Below are 23090 nucleotides of genomic sequence, written 5' to 3'. Positions count from 1 at the left end.
AAATAAATAAAAACGTTGAAAAAAAAAATTAAAGGTCAGTGGAGATCAAGTTTAACTGGAAGGTGCTGGGAGTATTTGGTGGCCGGAGAATTCCTTTCACGGCACTCGCAGTCTCAGGAAAGATGCTTGGTGACCTCTGCTGTATCTGAGCCTTTGAGAATTCCACAACCATTCTGGGAACCGATGAGAGCGGAATATGCATGTGGAAAAGACAAAGTTAAAAACCTATACCATGAAATGTGAAAGCTTTCTTCCCTCATTCTCCTCCCCAGCATTACCACCTGTGACTTTCCATAAAAAGATGTGTACGGGGAAAACTGGCTCATCTAGAATACAAGTATATTCTCAGAAATTGTAAAGATCATATATACGTGTTTCTTATGTGTTTGCTGTTCTACAAATTGGTTGTTTCACTTACAGATTTATTTTGGAGACTTTTGTATGTCGTTACATGCAGGTCTACTTCATTTCTGGGTTTGGTTTTGTTTTTTTGTTGTTTTGTTTTTTTGAAAAAAAACCGCATTGTATCATTTTGTGTGGTTACACCAAAATTTATTTCACCACTCTTCTCGATACACCTTTAGTTTATATTTGTGCATTCAATATGGCATCTCCCTGACATACTCTTTTGACTCTTTCCATGGGATACTCTGTTAGAATTGCTGGCTCAAAGTACATAGGCATTTTAAATTCTCAAAATTGTAATAGCCTCTCCAAAAGTTTATGGAAGTATACATTTCCACCAATAGTGTATTTGGGCCTCTGCTTCCCATATACATCCCCCATACGTCCTCTTCCAATCCGGGTACTTGCAAATTTTATTTTTTGAGTGCTCTATTGGGTGAAACCCTGTGTCTTTCTGTTAGGATTTTCTTCTCTTCAAAATAACTCCTATAATAGGGCAAACACGCACCAGGACATAACAGTTTGAAAGTTAGGTCTGTTATGAGCTTGATACATGTCTATTGTTTCTCATCCAGTGCTCGTAGGGGCTGGACTTATTTCAAAATTCAAAATTTTTCCAATTTTGGAAGGTACCATGTATAGATGCCGTGAATTAGTATCACTCCCCACCCAGTGGGGAGCAGCACTTCCTAAAAGCACAGCCGTGCTTCTGTAGCAAACCGTATACCTTATCCCCACAAAGTGGACCAAGCAAAGATAATAAATACCCTCACATCAGTTTAGGGAGGGCTTTTGCCATGAGATGAGTTTGCATCAGGTAAGGTCTCGCCTCCAAATGAGTTATGAAAAAGAAACGTGGGGGTTCAGAGCTATTGGATTTCACAATTGCCATCAAGATATTGTGAGCTTTTGTAAACAAGTGCTTCATAAAGAGAGAAGGAAGAAGCCTGTGCCGGATGGGTAGATGGCACACAGATAGAATCCTCTGCCTGCCTGTGAGAACAGGTCGAGGATATTGAAACCATGCAAAGGTTTCAATTGAAAGGAGTTGCCATGGAGTCTGATGGCTTTTCCTTCCTTCTGTAGTTTTCTTCCGGCAGGAGTGCCTGTGTCCCGTTGGCCAGTGGTTGATTTCAGTGTTGCTAGTGAAGCAGTTTGAGGACCTTGGCAAAGACGAGGTGAGTAGATGACTAGTCCACAGAGCATCAGGTATGATGTGCGCCTTTGGAAGTGTCAGGGAACGTGACCCCCCTCCTTCTGGTATTTCCATCCCTGAATCTTCCTGCATGTTTTATCATAGTTATAGATGAAATGACCCAAAAGTAAGTGTCTTGATGTAGACAAAAATCAGGAAAGACCTTGGTGACTCATGGTCATTGCCCACATTCCTGCTGTCTTCAGCAGGCTTTTAGGAAACGTACCGATTCCAGAGCAGGCAGATTCACAGCAATCATGAAAGATTTGTGCCCAGGAGAAAGCTGTCCTTGAACAAGGGGAAGGAGGTTGAGAACTGAAAATGGTACGAATCTTTTTTTAGTTAATCCTCATGGTACCACTTTCTTGGGATGAAGTAACTTGTCAGTATCACTCAGCTCAATGAATTGAACGTTGCTACCATAAAGCAAGTCACACCAACTTGAGAAAGGCCAAGGTGTCATAAAGAAAGATCTTCTTGTCTGCCCTTGTGAATGGCAGATCTGAAATTTAAACCCAGAGCAGTCTACCTTAGCCATTTCTACTAGTTCTGTCTTTCTGTTTCTGGTAAACTTCATCTGGTCAATAAGATTCCTCTTGTGAGTTGATTTTGTTTGCGTAGAACTGACCATATAATGAGTTGTATTGGGAAGGTTTTTTTTTTTTTTTTTAATTTAAGTAGATTTATTTATTTTGAGAGAGAAAGAGAGGATGTGAGAGTGTGAGCTGGGGAGGGGCAGGAGACAGGGAGAGAGAGAATCCCAACAGGTCCTGCGCTCGTAGCGCAGGTTTGATGCGCAGGCTCGATCTCGCAAACGGGGAGATCATGACCTGAGTCGAAATCAAGAGTCGGACCCTTAACCGACTGAGTGAGCCACCCAGTCACCCTGGAAAGGTTTCTGAAGCTGAATCCAGGTCAGTGATCTATTGCCGTGTATTCTAAGGGTACAGGAGCGGGTGGTATGGGGGTTTAGTGGGGACAGATTTGCCACACAAATGCTGTCCCAGGAATGGGTCATCTTTGAGATCCTTTACTGTTTGAGAATTCTGTAAAATATACATTTATTTGAAACTATATCAAAAAGTCTCAGTCTGTGTAATATTATTAGTCAGCAGAGAAATGCAAATTCAGGTCATACTGTGAACGGCTACCTGAATGGCTAAAATGAAAAACACAGATCACACCAAGTTTTAGTTGAGGGTATGGAGCAACCAAGACTCCCATACAGTGCTGGTGGGAATGGAAGTTGGTACAACCACCTTGGAAAACTGTCAGTATTTACTAAACCTTCTGAACACGCATAGATCTTATGACCCATTGATGCTATAGATAGAAACCTACTAAAAAGCACTAGTGTGTGTTCACTAAAAGCATATTACACAAAACTCCTACTATTCCTAATTACTCAACGCTGGAAAATACCCAAAGGTCCGTTAAGAGTAGAATGGATTGGTGTGCCTGGGTAGCTCAGTCAGTTAAGCATCCAACTTTGGCTCAGGTCATGGTCTCACAGTTCGTGGGTTCAAGTCTGGCTTCAGGCTGGAGCCTGCTTCAGCTTCTGTGTCTCCCTCTGTCTCTCTGCCCCTCCCCTGGCTCATGCTCTCTCTGTCTCTGTCTCTCTCTCTCTCTCTCTCTTTCAAAAATGAGTAAATACTAAAAAAAATTTTTAAATAAGAAAATAAAAAGTAGAATGGAAAAATAAATTGGGGTATATTGACAACAACGGGCTATCGTATACATCAGTGAGAATAAAGTCCAACTGCATATGACAATACAGATGAAGTTCATGTATATAAAAGTAGAAACGGATTCCAGTATGTAGATATGCACATGCAAAACTCATCTCCAGTGTTCAGAGTTCACGGAGTAGCTTCCCTGGTGGCGTGGAGGTAATGACTATAAAGGGAGCTTCTGTTTGTTGGTCGTCTTCTATTTCTTAATCTCAATTGATGGGCATAGGAGCGGTGAAAACTCATTGAGCTTAGAATTTGTGTGCTTTGCTTTAAGCATGTATCATGTCATAGTAAGTTAAAGCATTTTTAAAATTCTGAATGAAGAAAATAATCATTATCATTTTGGGGGGTTTACTCTAAAGGTACAAGATTTTCATAATGACATTATTTTCAGTGTTAGAGAATTTTTATTTTAGCTCCCTACAGTTTACGCCACATACAAATATCCTGAGTCCCCACAGAGAACCTACACATGCTGGACGTTATTCCTCTCCTACCTAATGAGCTTTAGGATGTGCATCCAGGCTTCTCTGAGACCTACTGTAAAAGAAAAAAAAAATAAAGACAGTAAAAAGATAGTAAAACAAGTGCTTTGATAGCACTTTTAAAAAATTCATAACAGGTATAAAAAGAAGTGACAGCTGTTTAGTGTATACAAGTGCAAAAAACAGAAAACAAAACAAAAAAAAAAAGATTTGTGGTACCATAAAGGGTATCAGTCTTATGTTTTGCCAAGTAAGGCTCCATGGGTTCTGATACAACAGTCTTAGTTCCTTCTTTGGCCTTGTGAATAATGGATTCAGCTGTTTACAAGCCTCTGTGCATTTGGAAGGAGAGACTGGAAGAATGTGATCACCAGATTTGCACTCTCCTGAAATTTCTCTAGTATGTAGGTTCAAGCAGCTTCTATTACCTGCCTTGCAGTTGGGATTGCTTCCCATTCCACTGTTTTTACTTGTCAGTCTTTCCCCCCTTCCCCATAGGTTGGCTGGTCTAAATCATAAATGCACATTTGGTGGGACAAGCATTGCTATTCTAAAGCAAATCACACCCACTTTATAAAGTCAATATCGTGAATAGATATCTTCTTTTTATGCATTATCAGTTTTAACGTAATAGGAAAATTAAAGCATGCATTTCCCAAGAATAGAAATCAAATGTAATCTAAATGCAAGCCGCAGGTCGATTGCACAGTAATATTTGGTAGTATGGCTATTACTAATCCCAGCAGGAAAGCAGCACAGATCACTTACACAGTTTACAGTGTGTGCCCCAGAATGACAGCAGTGGAAAGATAATCAGCAAATAGGAAATGTGAGCCTAGGCAGCAGCTTCTGAGAATGAGCTCTTGTGATTCACATCGGCAGAAAAGGTGGTTTGTTTCCCGTAAAATGGGACAGCAGTAAAAAATGGAGACTGTTTTCTGCATTTTATCAAATCTAAACCGCCATCTGAGTTTCCTACAGGATTTATCGTTGTGATGTTGCAAAGGACGGCTTCTTAGATAAACCAATGCACAGCAGTATTCCACCATTTAAAAATTTGCTGTTCCACCTAAGTAAATTTTCCAGCTAACTGAAACACATCCCTTAGGCGGCAGGATTCCCTTCCTTCCCTCCTGCCATTCTTTTTTTTTTTTTTTTTTTTTTTTTAACCTTGACCACGTCAGTTGAAAAATATTCACAGGCATATGGTAGCACTTCCCTGCTTTCTTAAACAGAACTTGGGAAACGTGACTTTTTGGCCACTTAGTCATCATTATAAACATCAGTTGAGGGGAACAATTACACTGTGATTCCTTCGAAAACTCTAAGGGTGGGTGGAGCTGTAGTCCCTCCACCAAACGGTCCCACACTGCAGTTTTGTTGTTGTTTTTTTTTTAATATGGTTTCTGTAGTCCGTCTGCCTCTTTCTTTGCCATCAAGCTATCAGCCATTTATTGTGTGTTTCTCACGGTGATCTTATTTTTCTTACAGATAGATCTCTTTGTTTTCTTCCTCTAGCCTAATTTGAAGTGTAAGAGAATCAACTAGGCTCATTTTTGCCTCGTGCAAAGCGTAGAGAGGTTCTGAGTGAAGACCCGGCGAGGTCTTTTGCAAGTAAATATACGTAATATGCTAAGATCTAACGCCACACGGTTCCTAACAGTTTGACAAAAGCTTAATAAATATTAGCTGCCATGATTATTTTAGTATATAATATAATTATTAAAAATCATGTGTATTTCAGTTAAGGGTACATGAAGCAGTGAATGCACTCAGCCATGAAATGGCTCAGTCATAATAGAGGTTTATTTCTCAAGTACAGAAAAGCCCAGGATCGGGGTGGAGGTCACTAGCAGTTAACCTTCCACAAGACAATTCATCTATCCAGGCATCTTCTGACTTGAGTCTCTTCCATCTTCTAAAGTTCAGATGTCCTCAGAATCCACCCAGAGAAGGAGGAAGAGAGGAAGACAGGAGGGTTTTCTGGGCCAAATAAGGAAGTACGTACGACACAGCACTCCCCCTCACAACCAATTAGCTGGGACTCAGTCATGTGGCCACACCTAACTGCAAGGGAGCCTGGGTCTGATTTAGTGCCCAGGAAGAGGGGGAGAATGGAGTGTGTGTGTGTGTGTGTGTGTGTGTGTGTGTGTTTATTTTAGAGCATGCAAGTGGGGGAGGAGCATAAGGTGGGTAGAGAAAGAGAGAGAGAGAGAGAATATCTTAATCAGGCTGCGTGCTCAGTGCAGAGCTGGATGCAGGGCTCGATCCCACGACCCTGGGATCTTGACCTGAGCCAAAACCAAGAGTCCGTTGCTCAAACTACTGAGCCACCCAGGCACCTCCAAGAATGGTTTCGATGGATTTCAGTCTCCACTGCTGTAACGTTTTGGTTTTGTTTTTCTACATGGAATATTGTGCCATTAATTTTAACAGTTTCGAAGCCACTTTGCTTCTCTGCAGTTTTTGCTATGTTCAAGTTGTGAAAGGGTTTAAACATTAACACTGTGCATGAGCTAATGTTAAAACGATTTTTTTTTATAAGTAGCTAACTTTAAAACTTTGCTACAACTGGTATCACTTAAAATTAGCTTCCCCATGTCAGTATTATTTCTGCACCTTTTCATTCAAATATTCCCTGCCAGTTTCCAGGTAGCAATTCCATACAGAATGAATCTTCATGTGGAAATCGTGAGATACAGGGCAAGATCTTGGGCTTTGCCATTATCCACGCCAAATTTTATCCCTGCATTGCCACATACATATGGTAGAATCTTGGATATGACACTTAAGCTGGTGAGGTCTCTCATAAATAAGTGTATGTAATAGGCTGAGACCTGACACCAGGCCGTTCCTAACACTTTAATAAAAGCTTAATAAATATTAGCTGGTGTGATTATTTTAGTATAGTTACTGTCATTGTTAAAGACGTGTGTATCAGTTAAGGGTGCATGAGTTGGTTTGCTTCCCTTCTTGGGAGCCCTACGTCAGCCATGCTTCTTCACCCAGGCAGCCCCAGTTTCTCTATTCGCTCCAGTCGATTCCAGCGTGTAGCTTTTCCGGTACTCCCAGAGCCGGTTTCAAAGCCACCAGCACCTGTCAGGTGGAGCCCTCTCCTCAGAGGTGTGGGTCCCTTCTTTGAGCTTTAAGTTGTGACAATTCCAACCTCTTCCCTTTGTTTCCCCAGCCTGTGAGTGAAAGCTGATTCCTGTAATTATTACCTATAACACTTCTGTTCCCTTTTTCCCTATTTGGAGAATTTTCAGTTCTCCAGTGTCTGGTTAAAAATGTTTGACATTCAATCTTCTTAAACTAGACCTGTATTGTTTTTGTCTCCTGACTGATTTCAGAAATTCTTGTCGGGACTGGTCTCCGGAACAGACCCCAAAAAATGGGAAGGTAGGAATGACCACGCTCATAGACCGACACTTCATCATGTCTAGGCTAAATAAATGTCACCGTGTCTCAGTCTCGGGCTTTCATGGTTGCTGCTCCTGTTGTTAGCTAAATCACAAAACTAATATATTTATAGCATTCCTTAGTTCTTAAAGGGTATTCGTATGTGTTACGTTATTTAGTCCTTCCTGTCTCTGAGGAACTTCTCAAATGGGGAGATCCAACTTCTGAGATGCTTGAAACCACTGAGTTAGTAACTGTAAGAGCCAAGGACTCAAAATCAGTTATTTCAATGCTTTTTTTTTCCCTCTACCCTACAAGCTGACTTTTAGAAATGTTTTAAAAGCACCGACGGCTTCATTTAGAGCAAATTTTGTTTTAAATATTAAGCTTTCTTCCAATGAGAGAACACAGCGCCAGTTGACATGGTGAAGGGGAAAAATAATCCAATAAGTTGGCTTCGTTTAGTCATGTAGCTGCAGCCTTAGACGGCTTTAATTATGTCTTGCTCTGGAGGAGAAATAATTTTTGGCTTTTCCCATTTTTAAAAGATATTAAGTTTCCGAATCTCAGGAAGAAGGAGTATTTTCTGTATTGTAACAGTTTAAGTTGATCAAGCATTAGTAGTAAGAATCTGTTCTTAATTACCCAACTCAAATTGAATAATCTCAGCATTGCCCCAGGTATCAAAATCTGTCATCCTCATTTCTCAGGAAAACAATGAGCTGCATTATGTGAAAGACACATAAAGCTCCAAATTTAAGTTTACTTTGACATAAATAGAGTGTGCTTTTACAAATGTGTGCGGATTATGTACATTTTTATGAGTTTGACAGAAAGGAGAACGGTGGAGTGGGGAGAAATTTGTAACATCTTGGCTCTTTTTCCAGCCTCTTGCGTTTTTCCAAAGCTTGGCAGCATTATTTTCATACCATTTTGGGGCGCCTGGGTGGCGCAGTCGGTTAAGCGTCCGACTTCAACCAGGTCACGATCTCACGGTCTGTGAGTTCGAGCCCCGCGTCGGGCTCTGGGCTGATGGCTCGGAGCCTGGAGCCTGTTTCCGATTCTGTGTCTCCCTCTCTCTCTGCCCCTTGCCCGTTCATGCTCTGTCTCTCTCTGTCCCAAAAATAAATAAACGTTTAAAAAAAAAAAAACAAAAACAAAAACAAAAAAACACTTGTATGGCCGTGGCAGCAAGGAAGTCTAGAATACATAACAAATCCATCCTGTTTTTTCAGATGCACGTGATCCTTCCTAATACTGTGTTGATTTCATTTACTGAGATCTATATTTTTATAAAGGCTTTGAAGGAAAAGTTAGTGGCATCATTTTAGGAAGTGCCTCAATTATATTTGAGAGTTAAAACTATATTTAATTTTAGTTGTTAATTACCAGCTGCGATTTTTAAGTTCCCTACCATCTTTTTTTTAGGTAAAAAATGTATACGTTTAAGGGGTGCAACATCATGATTTTATATACATAGACATAGTGAAATGGTTACTACAGTGAAGCTAATTAACAGATCATCTCTTCACATAGTTGCTTTGTTGTTGTTGTGAGAGCACCTGAAATCTTCTAACCAATTTCCAGTATTCAACGCAGGATTAACTCTAGCCATCATGCTCTACGTTAGATCTGTAGACTTGTTCATCCTACACGGTGGCAACTTTGTACCCTTTGACTAATATCTCCTTCCATTTCCACCCTCTCCCCGCCCTCGGCAACCACCGGTTACTCTCTGCTTCTGTGCATGTGACTTTTTTAGGTTCCACTTACAAGTGAGATCACCCAGTGTTTTTCTTTCTGTGCCTGCTTGATTTTACTTAGCATGCTTCTCCTCAGGTTCATCCATGTTGTTGGAAATGTCAGGATCTCCTGTGTTTAAAAACTGAGCAATTAATAGGTGTTTAATTATGTGGACACACACACACACACACACACACACACACACACACACACATATCAATCAATCACAGTTTTTCAGCTCATCCTCCATCAAGAGCACTCACTTTGTTTCCATAGCTTGGCTATTGAGGCTAATGACCATAGACATGGGGTGCAGATATCTCTTTGAGACACTGATTTCATTTCCTTTGAATATATACCCAGAAGAAGTTTTGCTGGATCATTCACTAGTTATAGTTTTTGGTTTTTTGAAGAACTCCGTACCGTTCTCTGTAATGCCTGCACCAATTTGCATGCCTACCAGCAGTGTTCAAGGGTTCCCTTTTCCCGATATTCTTGTCAACACTTTTATTTTTTTGATAATAGCCATCCAAACGGATGTCAGGTGATACCTCCTTGTGGCTGTGATTTGCATATCCCTGATCACTCTTAGTATATACATATTTTAGCCACCGAAATACTGTTGACACCTGCAGCCATATTTGTTGTGCATGTGGAAATGCTCGCCCTGTTGCCTAGCAGACTGCTTTTTTATGAAATGCCACGCCCTTCCCTAGGAATTGTCAAAAGCAAACTGACAGCTCAATAATATGTATTGCAATCTGTGTTTCCTAAGTGAAATTATCTCCGCTGCTACCAAATTTTATATTCCGTTTTCCTTTCTTTCACTCTGACAACAGATTAAACCTTTGATTTGGATGTGATTTGACAACACGCCTCTACTCTGGTGTGGTTTTCTGGTTTCGAATATCACATACACACCACAACCAATGTCTTCGTGTTCGATTATAAACCCCTGGGGGGCAGGAGTCCGCATTTCCATTTATAACCTAACCCGTCACACCCCGGGTATTAGGCAGTTGTTCAGTGTTTGGGTTATGAAAATTATTTTCAATAAAAGGGGAAGCAGGCTCTTATAGAGGCTAACAGTTATTTGGACATAGGTGATCCTAAACCAAACTACATAGTTGAGACCAGCCATGGTTCTGAGCTGGAACTTGGTCATCCTTTCAGTTCACGTATTGCTTGTGAACGACTCCCCACGAGCAGAGGCCGCACGGTGAGCCTTGCTATTTAAATCATGGTCCACAGGCCAGCAGCCTCAACATCTTTAACCTAGAAGTTTGTTGAAACCCAGATTCTGGAGCCTCAGTTCAGACCTTCTGCATCATTCTGCATTTACGTGATCCCCCAAGTGATTTGTACACACTGCAAAGTTTGAGAAGCACTGATGCTAGAAGACCTGTTGATCTATTTACTGATTTGTAATTTAATATCAGCATCAAGTCAGCGTCCTATTTGGAAACATAATCCACTTGAACTATTACACTGGAGTAGCAACGAGGTTTCTCAAAATCTTAGAAGATAAACATTTACCTTAACTTTGATACCAATATTAAAGAGCTATCTTCTTACATACTAATTTTTCCATCTGTACTGTGGGGCATTAAAAAACTAGCTTTTCCTTTATAAAAACTAATGGTTTTTCTAATCCTGGTGCATTGGAAATTAACGTTCAATGTCCTTTATGTTATGCTGAGTCTAATCAACCTCACGATACAAAAACCACAGGGGTTATAAAATCTGTGTTCTTTTTAGATACAGCCTCGATTTTTTCTTTCCCGAATGTTAGGGTATTTTCTATTTATCTAGTAAATACCTAATTTTTTTTTTTTTTGGTGTTTTGATAGATATTCAGCATCACTGGAAGCCAGTATTTTTTCATGTGGCTTTGTCCCGACTCACCATTTATCTTAAAACACATCCCGTTATAAAGCGATCTGTCACTTGGTTTATTTTTGTTCCGATCTTTTTCTTCTTGTTTCCATTTCTCCCTGATAATTTCCTTGCTTTTGCCCCTTTGTATTTGCATTATCTGAACTGACACAGTCTGGTACCACTGCTTTCAATTAGCTTCTTTCTGCTTTCCCTTCAGGAATTCCTCTTGGACTTGGGCACATTCTGTTCCCAGGTTCTCTTGGGAGACTGATAAGGAAATTAAATTACTGCTGCTGCGATGCATTTCAGCAACACTGTAAATTTCCCAAAAGTCTGCATTTTCATATTGCGTCTATTTTGACAACCCTAAGACCCGATCCTTTCTTTCTTTAACAATAAATGTCCAGAGGAGTTGTTTTTGGCTTGTTTGTTTCCTTATTCAGAGAATACAGTCATCTTTCAAATGCAAGGGCTAAAAAAAAAAAAAAAAGATAATTACTTTATTTAGTAAAGGAGAAGGAGTTGCATCATTATTCTTTTCTGTACAACTTTCTGGTTATAATTGAGCTGTCACTTAATTCATCAAATCCTGCTAATCTCCATCGAATGCTAGTTTCAGGTCCTTGGAATCTTCTCAGCCAGAGACAGACCCAGGGTTTCACAGACAGTCTTGCCACCAAGCTGTGATGGAGACGATGGGTTTAGGAAGGAATTTTGAACTAAAGGCTGTTAAGTGGAGCTCTGGCCAGAGAGTTCCCTAGCAACGAGTAGTGGCCACCAAGGCAGGAAGAGTAGAGAGTAGAGAGCAGGAGAGTTTGGTTGTACGGGCACTGCCCACTCTCCCTTGGAAAATAGAGGCCGAGAGCATGTGCATATGGGACCATAAGGATAGAAAGGCCTGTCGTGTTCCCCTGGAAATTATTGGTATCGTTCCTGGATTTTATGCGTAAAAGAATTTGTGAATTAACCAAAACGTTTGAGTGATTTGAAGATGGTGTGTAAAAAAAGATATATATTCTTTGTTGGGGCACCTGGCGGGGTCAGTCAGTTGATTGACTTGATTTCGGCTCAGGTCACGATCTCACGCTTCATGGGCTTGAGCCCCACATCGGAGCTTGCTTGGGATCCTCTCTCTCCCACTCTGCACCTCCCCTGCTTGGGGTGTCTCTCAAAATAAAAAAAAAAAAAAAAACGCTTTGTCTACCTACACTCCTACTTAACTAGTTTGTTTTCTTGGGTGTTTATTTATTTTTTTTTAAATTTTTTTTTTTCAACGTTTATTTATTTTGGGGACAGAGAGAGACAGAGCATGAACAGGGGAGGGGCAGAGAGAGAGGGAGACACAGAATCGGAAACAGGCTCCAGGCTCTGAGCCATCATCTTGGGTGTTTTAAAAGCATACATTTGTGTCGTTATTATGTGTAAGGAAGGGTGGGGCTTAGGTAAGCAATGACGTGTTTAAACCAGTTGTGTTTCCAGAGTATCCTATTCCGTCCCCTCCATCGCTGTGTAGCTGGGAGAAGTGAGAAGTATTACCCTTCGTAAGACTTCTGCCTCCTCTGGATCCAAGATAGCTTCCGGTGAAATTCCCCACACCAAAGACCCACGCACTCACACTGGCCGGTTGGAACAATTATCAATTTGGGTTGATTCTATCACGAAGCTACTCTACATGCAAATAATGTAGAGTTTTAACTAGTTTGGAAATGCTCTAGAAGTATCTTTGAGGTAAAATACTTGTCTTCGAGTGAGAATAATCAAGCCTGTTTTAAAAGGATTTTACCTTGTTTCCTGGGATGAGTCTCTAAAGTTGCATTTCACGGAGTCTAAGACACACTCCCTTCCCTACCTCACACGCAAATTTTAGTATTCCTAAAATCAAGATACAGCTTTTATTTTATGGCGTCTTACAGGTGTTGTTGGGAGCAGTTGTAACACAATTACCGTTCTTTGCATGCGTAAACATGACGGTTATTTCTAGTTGCGTGACCAGACAAAAGAACTTGTTCATATTTAAGATAGTCATTTAAGGACCATTGGATGAAAGGGTTAGCTTATTGTCTGACCAACTTCTGTTGACACTGAGTAAGATCCAAAAAGCTCTTGCATGAAAACTGGCCAAAAGGTTGGCAACTTAGAGACAATAATGGCACACTCTTTTTTAGAAATGCATAGTTACCGGGGCACCTGGGTGACTCACTTGAGCATCCGACTTCAGCTCACATCATGACCTGATGGCTTGTGAGTTCCAGCCCCACCTTGGGCTCTGTGCTGACAGCTTGGAGCCTGCTTCAGATTCTGTGTCTCCCTCTCTCTCTCTCTCTGCCCCACCCTCTCTCATGCTCATTTGCTCTCTCTCTCAAAAATAAACACTAAAAAAAATGCACAGTTATCAAAGATTGAATCGAAAAGTGATTTGGACTCTGAGTACAAAGACATTTTAAGAGGACCTTAACCAGTATATTCAACTCAGGTTTCCATTTGTAGGCAAAAGAATGACCCATGATAAAAATATGTGCCAAATCTGAAAAGAGCCGCTTGAAAGAGTGTAAAATAAAAAACAAGGAGTAAGAAGGGCTTATTTCACCGCTTAATCCACAGGATTTTTGTTTGTTTTTTAGTAATACATAGAAAACCATGTTACTTACTGTGAATGGCATTTTCAGTCTCTAAAATTCAGTTGTTCGAAAAGGGTAGACAACACCTTGGTGAGCGTGTGTACGTGTGTAAAGATGATTCCTTAATTGTGCTGAATCTGTATGCAGAAGAAGTCAGTGTTTCTAATTGTGCTTCACATGCTTTAATTTTTCATTTTTGAAGAGAATCATTTCTCTTTAGGGAGAGCCCAGACTCTCTCCCACAGAGATAATTTTGAGAAGTGATTTCTTTTTTCCTCTGTGAGCCTGTTCTGTAGACCACCTGTGTACCTGACGCCTTAGTAATGGAGTTTACTTGCTCTGCTGGGTGAGATTTTTCTTGATTGCGAATTCGCAGAAGTCACTGAAGGAGAGCACAGAGCATCTCACAGAACTCAGGGCCTGAGATGTAGCAGAGTCCGAGAAACTGAGTCCTAGAGCAACCCAGAAGCCCCCTCTGCACTTGCTTTAAGTAAGTGAACATTTTAACTAGTTTGGAAATGCCCCATACACATCCTTGAGTTAAAATGTTTTATCAGAGATCACAGTAATCAGTTTGTCGGAATTTGATGGAGGTTATAACCTACGAGATCCTCCTGTGTATGAAACAGGAGCATCTCATTAGAATTTATAAACGAGCCACAGTCAAGAATGCAGGAAGGAAAAGAAGTGAAACCAAGTACCTGTTGGACAATCTTAGGTCGACCTACACACTTCAGCCTCAGAATAGAAGTCTGTGATATTGCTTGGCTTTGTACTCTGTGCCCCCCCCCCCAAAAAAAAGGTGACAGTACAACTTATTTTCACAAAAAGGTATAAACCACTACTGTTATGAGCAAGTTCATACTTGCTGTGCAGGGGGAGTGGGAGGCTACCCAGTGACTTTGGCAGCTAAATCTCTATATGACTTGGTAATTATCTCTCTTCTCTGCTTTCTCTCAGACAACCAAAGTCTTACTTTAAGTCTAAATAACACAGTATCTTTTGAAAAATGGGAAGATCTCTGAAGATGCGCTTTGTCTTTATTGCTCCATTATCCTGGGTGATTTACGGCACCTGAATAAGCAATCGACCCAGGAATGACATGCTTGTGTGGATTCTTCTTTTCTCCATTTTAAAGTGAAAATATTGGGAGATAGAAAAGGACCAATCAAATATAAGGAACTTGTTTTACATTAAGTAAGAGCACTTCTGCAGATTGTTTCATTACATGTGTGGGTCCACTAAAGACCCACTAACGGAGAATCTTACATTGGCATTTTCTGATTCCTCATGTTTAATGGTGATGGAGCTCATTCAGTCAATCAACCAATATTTTTTGAGTGTGCCAGGACCTGGACTAGAGCAGTGAACAAGACAGATGCAGTCCTTCTCCCGTAGTGTAGCAGAGAAAACAAGCTATTCAAGTAGTCACTGCAGTCAAATATAACAAGATATTCTTCCCAAACAATAACTCTTCTGGAAGGCATGTGTAACACAACGTAAGAGTCTAGGAAAACCTCCCCCTTTGTAAGAAACAAAACAAAAACATTTAAATTGAGAACTGAGAACCAAGTAAAAGCCAGGAGTGTGAAATAAGAGTGTTCCAGGCAAAGGGAATAGCATGTGTAAATGCCCAAAAGAGGGAGGGGCGGACCTTGTACTTTTGAGGAAGAGACAGTCCGTGGGTTGTGTGAAAAAGTGCTCATTTCAGATTCTCCAGGGACTTTTAAGCTCTTTTAAGGCATCGAGACTATATCATAAGCCAATGTAGACTTTCCAGCATAGTTGAAACTCAGAGAATAGGTTGGATAAGGCAGTGGACCAGACATTGCTGATGTAGGGGTATACTGCCTGCACCCCTTCTGCACCACTGTAGGGGTGAACCATTGTAGGAGTACGACCAGTTAAGATACTGGAGTGCCCCAGAAGTGAGTTGCTGTTGGCCTGAAGTAGGGTAGTGACAGTGGAGTTATAAGTGAATGGATTTCAAACAGAATCAACTGTGTGGGCCTGAAGGCCAAGAAAGAGTCGAGCTTAGCTTTCAGGGTTTCGTGGTAGCAATTGGATCATTATTGGAACTAGTCCCTTTGGCCGGGGGGAGGGGGGTTGCATATATGTACACTTCTTTATTCAGAAAATCTTAACTAAAATGCATTACTACAATCTGTTCAGTATCAGAAGAAAAAAATAGTTGAGGGGAAGAGAAAATTATAATGAAAAAATGAGATAGAATCAGGGAGACACCCAGCCCATCACTGAAGTCAAGTCTCCTTTGTAGAGAAGGGCCACATATTGGACCCTGAGCCTTTCAGCAGCCCAAGAGGAGGGGCAAAGATGATTCATAGTGTTCCTGAGTGAGATGAAACCCGTTGATTGGAGAAGCCCCATTCTGCCTGATATTGAGACCAACGAGAAAGTTCTCCAATAAGTCTTTCTCAAAAGACCTCAAATAGTGTCACAAACAGCATCCTCATCAGAAGCAGTGATAACCTTCATCAGCTCTTTCCTATGATCTCTCAGTATAGACAGTGCCAAGGTAATTGAAAATCAACTCTGTGAGAGAAGGGAATACTCCCATCAGATTCAGCCTTACGTGGTTCTGATTGTCACTTCCTGATGATCCGTCATCAACCCCGGGGCTGGAGCGTTGAGTATCTTTTTCTTACATGATGTCTGTGAGGTTCCTGAACTTTTATTAAAAAAAAGAGTAAATGTACACCCTGTATAATTGTGTTGGATATCAAAACAGGAAAGAACCTCTTTCTGAGGAATAGACCTGGGTTTGGGGAGTTGTCCAGAGTACATCTTCTCTCAACCAAGTTCCTGAAAGACATTACCGAATCTGTAATGAATTTAAGGTTACATTCTTGGAGAAGTACCTGGAGAACAGCTGCTCTGTTTTTTCAGGAAGTGCTAAGCCGTGTGCTTTTTGTGTCCAGCTGGGGATAGAATTAATACCCTCCTGTGGAAGTCAGGGTATTTAACAATGAGATATGCCTCAGTAGAAGGGTACCTGGTTTTGCTTAACTATGAGCCATAAGAGTGTCCCAGGCAACACAAGATCCTCCCCCAGAAAGTCATTTTGAGTCCATTACAATACAGGCAGATGGGAGATGGAGGTCCCAGAGTTCCTTGTTTTAAGGGACAACTTTAATCTTGATTTCAGAAAAATTTTAAAGCAGCTGTAACCAAATGCCCACTTTGGTCATAAAAATGAAAATCTCAGCAAATAGAGTGTCCAGAGTATATCAGGCTTTGAGCAGTGTCATTCTCAATACAGACTGAAAAAATTGTAATGCAATTTTTAAAGGGTCCGTTAATTTTTTTTAACCAATTCCCCAGCTTCCTTAGGCCGGGGAATAGTAAATATGTATGTTTGTGTTGTTAGTAAAAAATACGGGTAGCTCTAGCATGTAGTCTTATTTCCGTTAGATGTCAGTGTGATAGCTGAATTAGTCGATTGCTAGCAATACCTTGGGTTTGAACTCACTTGAACAAGAAGCTTGGTTCTGCTAAAAGGCCATCTAGGAAGTGTGAGAGGGAGGGGGCTGTTGAGTTTAGTGGTCCGAGGAATATACGTTGAAATCACATTTCCTGGGTCCTCATCTGTGCTCCTCCATTTGACTTTGGCAAATTACCTTCTTGTGTCATTTCTCTTAGTTATAAAATAAATATAATAACAGTGCGTACTTTATGACCGTATGGTGAGGAGGAAACAATATATGTAAGAGATTTTAGGACGCTTGGCTATAGACAACGCTCCATAAACTTTGGCTGTTATTACAGGTCTTAGTTGAACTGTATGCGCTGACCCGTTCCTTCCACCTATAGCCCAAAAGCAGGCTGTAGGACACGAAGCAAGCTAGACTAATAGGTGTACCTCAGCCCAGCTCCTCTAGTGAGGCAGTGACCATGAGGACATGTGCTCTTCTGCCAAAAGTAAGGGGGTTATCTCCATATTTGAAGTCCTGCTTATTCAGTTGGGTATAGCAAGTGGCTAACATAAACATTCAGATACACTTTCTTTCTTTCTTTTTTTAATATAATCTGTTGTCAAATTGGCTAACGTACAGTGTGTGTAAAGGGTGCTCTTGGTTTTGGGGTAGATTCCCGTGGTCCATCACTTACATACGACACCCAGTGCTCGTCCCAACAAATGCCCTCCTCCATGCCCATCAGCCATTTGCCCCTCTCTCCCAACTCCCTATCCACCCTCAGTTTGTTCTCTCTGCTTGTCTCTTATGGTTTGCCTCCGTCCCTCTCTGTGTGGAACTAATTTTTTTTCCCCTTCCCTTCCCCCCATGGTCTTCCGTTAAGTTTCTCAAGATCTACATATGAGTGAAAACATAGGATAGCTGTCCTTCTCTGACTCACTGATTTCACTCAGCGTAATACCTTCCAGTTCCATCCATGCTGCTGCAAATGGCATGATTTCATTCTTTCTCATTGCCAAGTAGTATTCCATTGGATATAAAAACCACATCTTCTTCATCCATTCATCAGTTGATGGGCACTTCGGCTCTTTCCATAATTTGGCTATTGTTGAAAGCATTGCTATAAACATTGGGGCACATGTGCCCCTATGAATCAGCACTCCTGTATCCTTTGGATAAATTCCTAGTAGTGTTATTGCTGGGTCATAGGGTAGTTCTATTTTTGATTTTTTGAGGAACCTCCACACTGTTTTCCAGAGTGGCTGCCCCAGTTTGCATTCCCACCAACAGTGCAAGAAGGTTCCCGTTTCTCCACATCCTCGCCAGCATCTGTAGTTTCCTGATTTGTCTATTTTAGCCACTCTGACCAGTGTGAGGTGGTATCTCAGTGTGGTTTTGATTTGTATTTCCCTGATGAGGAGTGGTTGAGCATCAGATGCACTTTCTACTAGAACTGAAGATGCTGATGAGCTGGTGCCTGTATTTTATCATTAAAAACTAAAGGAGCATTTGCACTTTTTAAAACAAGAATCTAGTAAGTAGATAAATGAGATCACATGAGAGACTTACACAATCAGAAGGCAGAATCGGGGCTGGAGAAAAGCAGAAGTTGTGGTTTGAATGTGGAAGAAAAAGCCTGTTAGACCCCTCCCACTTTGAGGGATACAGGTATAAAATTCATTCATCACGAAAACTGGTCTGCCTACGGTGGGTGTGCAAGGAAGAAAAAATAAAACACGCATGGGTGCAAGGCAAGTCGAAGTCTTATGGTCTGAAATCTTCCAGGAGTTTTTAATACCTGTATCAGGGGTGGCAAACCCAAATGACCAGAGGACCCAGACATGTAACCTGAAGAAAGGGGCCGAGCACACGGGAGATTATAAATGGCAACTGACACTCACAGTCGGTGTTGGAGAACAATAGTGGTGGCGAGTGGGAACCTGGAGCTTCCGTGCTCCTTTTAAAAGAGAGCTACTAAAAAAAAAAAAAAAAAAATTTAAAAAAAAAGAAAAGGGGCGCCTGGGTGGCACAGTCGGTTAAGCGTCCGACTTCAGCCAGGTCATGATCTCGCGGTCCATGAGTTCGAGCCCCGCGTCGGGCTCTGGGCTGATGGCTCGGAGCCTGGAGCCTGTTTCCGATCCTGTGTCTCCCTCTCTCTCCGCCCCTCCCCCGTTCATGCTCTGTCTCTCTCTGTCCCAAAAATAAATTAAAAAACGTTGAAAAAAAAATTAAAAAAAAATAAATAAAAGAGAGCTACTACTCAGGTCTAATTGATGGTTACCATAAGGGAAGGTGGCTGGTATATGGCCACGTCTTCCAAGTTGTCAGGAAAGCCTTTTAATATTTTTAATAACTATTTAAAAATATTATCTATTAATCGAAATGTAAGACACTGTGTGGGCCAACATTATTGGCCAAAGTAAAAAACACATCTGTGTGCCCACTTGAGTGTGATTTCTTGAACAGGTAGCTTACCCACTTGACATTGGATGCAGAGTTACATATGTTAAGTAAACCCTTTCCAAAACTTCTCAGACAAAAATGGGTCTTGTTGTTCGGGTGTCCTCACAGAATTGGGAGAAATGGGTAAAGACCTAGCCTCTTTTAGGAAGATACATGATCTAGGAGACTTTCTGAGCAATATGGGCCTCCCTGTCTTGAAGATTTGGATCACAGGTCATAAGCTGTTGCCCTTTGGCCTTCAGTCCAAACTTTACTGAAATTTAGCCACACCCAATCATTTGCTTACTGTCTCTGGCAGCTTTCCCACGGCCAGGGCAGAATCTGGTAGTTGCTCCAGAGACCCCACGGCCTGCACAGTCTCAAACACTTACCATCAGGTCCTCTACAGAAGAAGTTGGCTAACCCCTCATCCAAATAAACACATCAACCAGAAGTGGTTATATAATCCCAAAAGTACTGTAACAGAAGTACATAGACAGGAATTCATGCACGTGTAAAATCCAAAGTGCTGGGACAGCCTGAAAGAAGGGGAAGGATCAGCCCTTGTGGGAGGTGGTGTGGAAGGCTATCCTGGAAAGGTAATACTTGAGTCTTGAAGGACAGGATAGAGTTTCCCCAAGTGCAGAAGGTAGAGCTTTCAGGCATTACATGTTTGGATCACAGCTAATGATTTAAGCTTGTGAAAGAGAGGAGGAGGCAAAAAAAGGACTTAACACTTCCAGGAATATGTCAGGGAAGCAACAAAGAATTTTGCTCATGTCCCTTTCAGCTCTCAGAATCACTAGGTCCCTACTTAAGTTTATTTTTAAAATAACTTCTTTGACTCAACTTCAAGAGTCGAAAAGTAACCGAACATCACACGGCTGATCAACATGTGAATGACCCAGTAAAGATAGACAATGAATATGGTCCATAAGAAAAAAGTCTAACTGAAAAAAAAAAAAAAAAATCTAATATTTTTTCAGGGAGCAATGTTGAAAACAGTGAACATTTGATTTTTGCTTTAATGAGATATTAGGATCCAGTTTGTCAAATGGATGCGGATCCGTTCTTCCTAAGAATACTTTGCAAAGAATATATTCTGTGTCTAGTGGTGGTGTGTATTTTCTATTTTAATACGCAGAAGTAATGGATACCTGGTGCTTAGTAAATACTGAATTAATAGAAGCCATTCAAAATCATTTGCGTTTATTCATTTCCTAATCATTCCTCAAGATTTGTCTAGGGAACACTCCAGAATTAGAATTTGATAAGAGAGCCAAGGATCAGAGACCCAGAAGTGTCTGGAGACCATCTGGAGCTTGGCCATGCTCTTTAGAGAGTTACATCCCAGAGGGCACTTGTTCGTTAGTGTTGTTGCTCGTACATTTACGCAGGTCCTAAAAAAGGGAATAGTGTACCAGGAAAACCCATGTCTTATTCTGATTTGGCATGACATTTTCTTATGTTTGAAGGCCATCCAAAAGTTTAGTCAGTCTACTAGTTAGAATAATGCTGATGGTTGCAACACAACAGCCCCAAATGCAACTACCACAGATGAGTTTCAACATCGGATCCCACGCTACACTCCTTTCGGTGATGCCAGGTCTTTGCAAAGCTGGTTTTTCAGAAATGGTTGTGATTTTTAAAAGCCAGTATTGAGCAAAAGTCGAAATGAGGTACCAAGCGAGGTACCAAGTCAACAGACGCACAAATCTCATCAGTAAGTGATTACGGTTGCAGAGGAACAAGGATACTTCTCAACTTATATGCGTTCTTCTTTTCAAATGACCAGTAGGTCATGAAGACATGCATATTTAAGTGGTTTTCTTAGCACTGAATAAATATCCTCTTAATAGTTATATGACCAAATATACAACTATGCGTGCTTTGGTTAGCCACTCTCTTCTCTTTTCTCTTTTTCACTAGCTTGTTACTTGGTGGCTTTTCTAGTTTTGCACTGATGGTTTCTGTTCTTATTTTCTTTGGATTCTCGGCTGGTTCTGAAACGATCGTTTCTTTTGTCTGAGAGTACAGCAGGGGCATCTTGGCTTCTAGCATTGGAGACTTCTACTTCAGTGTCCCTTTTTATACTGTTAAGCATGATAGCTTCATGGCCGGCACCGCCCTTCTCCTCTTCCTTCTCAAAGTTTCCATCATCACCCCAGGCGTCTTCCATTCCCTCTCCAATTTGAGCAGTTACAGGAGTCCAAAGCACAGGTGTAGAAACCACTTCTTTTTTTTTTTTTTTTTAATTTTTTTACACGTTTATTTTTGAGACAGAGACAGCATGAGTGGGACAGAGAGGGCTCAGCATAGAGCCCCGTGCGGGGCTTAAACCCGCAAACCACAGGATCATGACCTGAGCCGAAGTTGGACGCTTAAGTGACTGACTGAGCCACCCAGGCCCGCATAAAAACAACTTCTGAAGGAGGTTCAGCTTCAGCAATAATTTCTTCTGCTTTCTCTTCCACATTAGAGGTATCAATAGCGGCCTTTTCTACTTTATTTTTTTTTATTTTTTTTTATTTTTTCTTTTTTTTTTAATTTTTTTTCAACGTTTATTTATTTTTGGGACAGAGAGAGACAGAGCATGAACAGGGGAGGGGCAGAGAGAGAGGGAGACACAGAATCGGAAACAGGCTCCAGGCTCCGAGCCATCAGCCCAGAGCCCGACGCGGGGCTCGAACTCACGCACCGCGAGATCGTGACCTGGCTGAAGTCGGACGCTTAACCGACTGCGCCACCCAGGCGCCCCTACTTTATTTTTTTTAAATGTCTCTCTCTCTCTCTCTCTCAAAAATAAACAGAGTGTAAGCAGGGGAGGGCAGAGAGAGGGGGAGACACAGAATCTGAAGCAGGCTCCAGGCTCTGAGCTGTCAGCTTCAAGCCTGACACAGGGCTCAAACCCAAACTGTGAGATCATGACCTGAACCGAAGTCGGACGCTTAACCAACTGAGCCAACCAGGCGCCCCTGGGGGCCTTTTCTACTTTAAATGCTGTGATTCTTTGATTTCCTATAGACCCTGCAAAGCCTAACCTTCCACCTTCTTTCTGAGCTTTCCAGTCATTCTCCAAAGCCTTCTGTATTAGCTCTGTAATTTCTAGTCCTTTCACACCGGCTATTTTACTGTATCTCAGGAGTTGATGTTTCAGCAGCGTTCTCCCACCACAGGACTGGATAGTACAAATCTCTCGGTGCTTGTTCATGGCAATCACCAGCAAGCCATCCGTTACACGTTCGTCTCGTTTATTGGGATCCCCCAATAAATATGTACCTTGCCGGAAGAAAGCAAAAATGGCACCCATGGGCATGCGGTGGATGCTCACGGGTACAGGGTCACACTCCTCAGGGGTGCACAGTGTTACTTCATCTCCTTGGACAGACGTCAGCTCTTCGGAGGTGTCCGAGGCTACGATTGGAGCGATCCTGGCAGCGTCGACCTCACTGCTTTTATTTGCGTTTAATTTCTTTCACGTTCATTTTTGGGAGAGAGAGAGAAAGACTGGGAGTGGGGGGAGGGGCAGAGCGCGAGGGAGACACAGAATCCAAAGCAGGCTCCAGGATCCGAGCTGTCAGCGCAGAGCCCGACGCGGGGCTCGATCTCATGAATCGTGAGATCAGGATCTGAGCCAAAGTCGGACGCGTACCTGGCTGAGCCACCCAGCTGCCCAACCTAACTGCTTTCAAATGAAATCGTTCGGATGTTCCTTTCGGTCTAGGGGCACTGTGGAAAGATTACTTCGACCACGTGGG

The 23090-nt window shown here is 41.6% G+C and overlaps 1 protein-coding gene across 6 annotated transcripts in view; it reads left to right on the top strand.

The window, feature by feature from the left end:
* RARB (retinoic acid receptor beta) overlaps positions 1-23090 on the top strand; it is a 771689-nt gene that overhangs the window by 283911 nt on the left and 464688 nt on the right. For 4 of the 6 annotated variants that reach the window (XR_005792006.1, XM_040480044.1, XM_040480041.1 and 1 more), the window contains one exon: positions 1492-1583. The exons of the other annotated variants lie outside the window; for them this stretch is intronic. The gene's annotated coding sequence lies outside the window, so the exon portion shown is untranslated. The remainder of the gene's footprint in view (positions 1-1491; positions 1584-23090) is intronic. 6 annotated transcript variants of the gene reach the window in all.

Source organism: Herpailurus yagouaroundi, unplaced genomic scaffold, assembly GCF_014898765.1.
Source record: "Herpailurus yagouaroundi ecotype Mexico unplaced genomic scaffold, PumYag 159, whole genome shotgun sequence".
Taxonomy (NCBI): domain Eukaryota; kingdom Metazoa; phylum Chordata; class Mammalia; order Carnivora; family Felidae; genus Herpailurus; species Herpailurus yagouaroundi.
The sequence above is the reverse complement of the archived record's forward strand: the minus strand, read 5'-3'. Positions and strand labels throughout refer to the sequence as shown.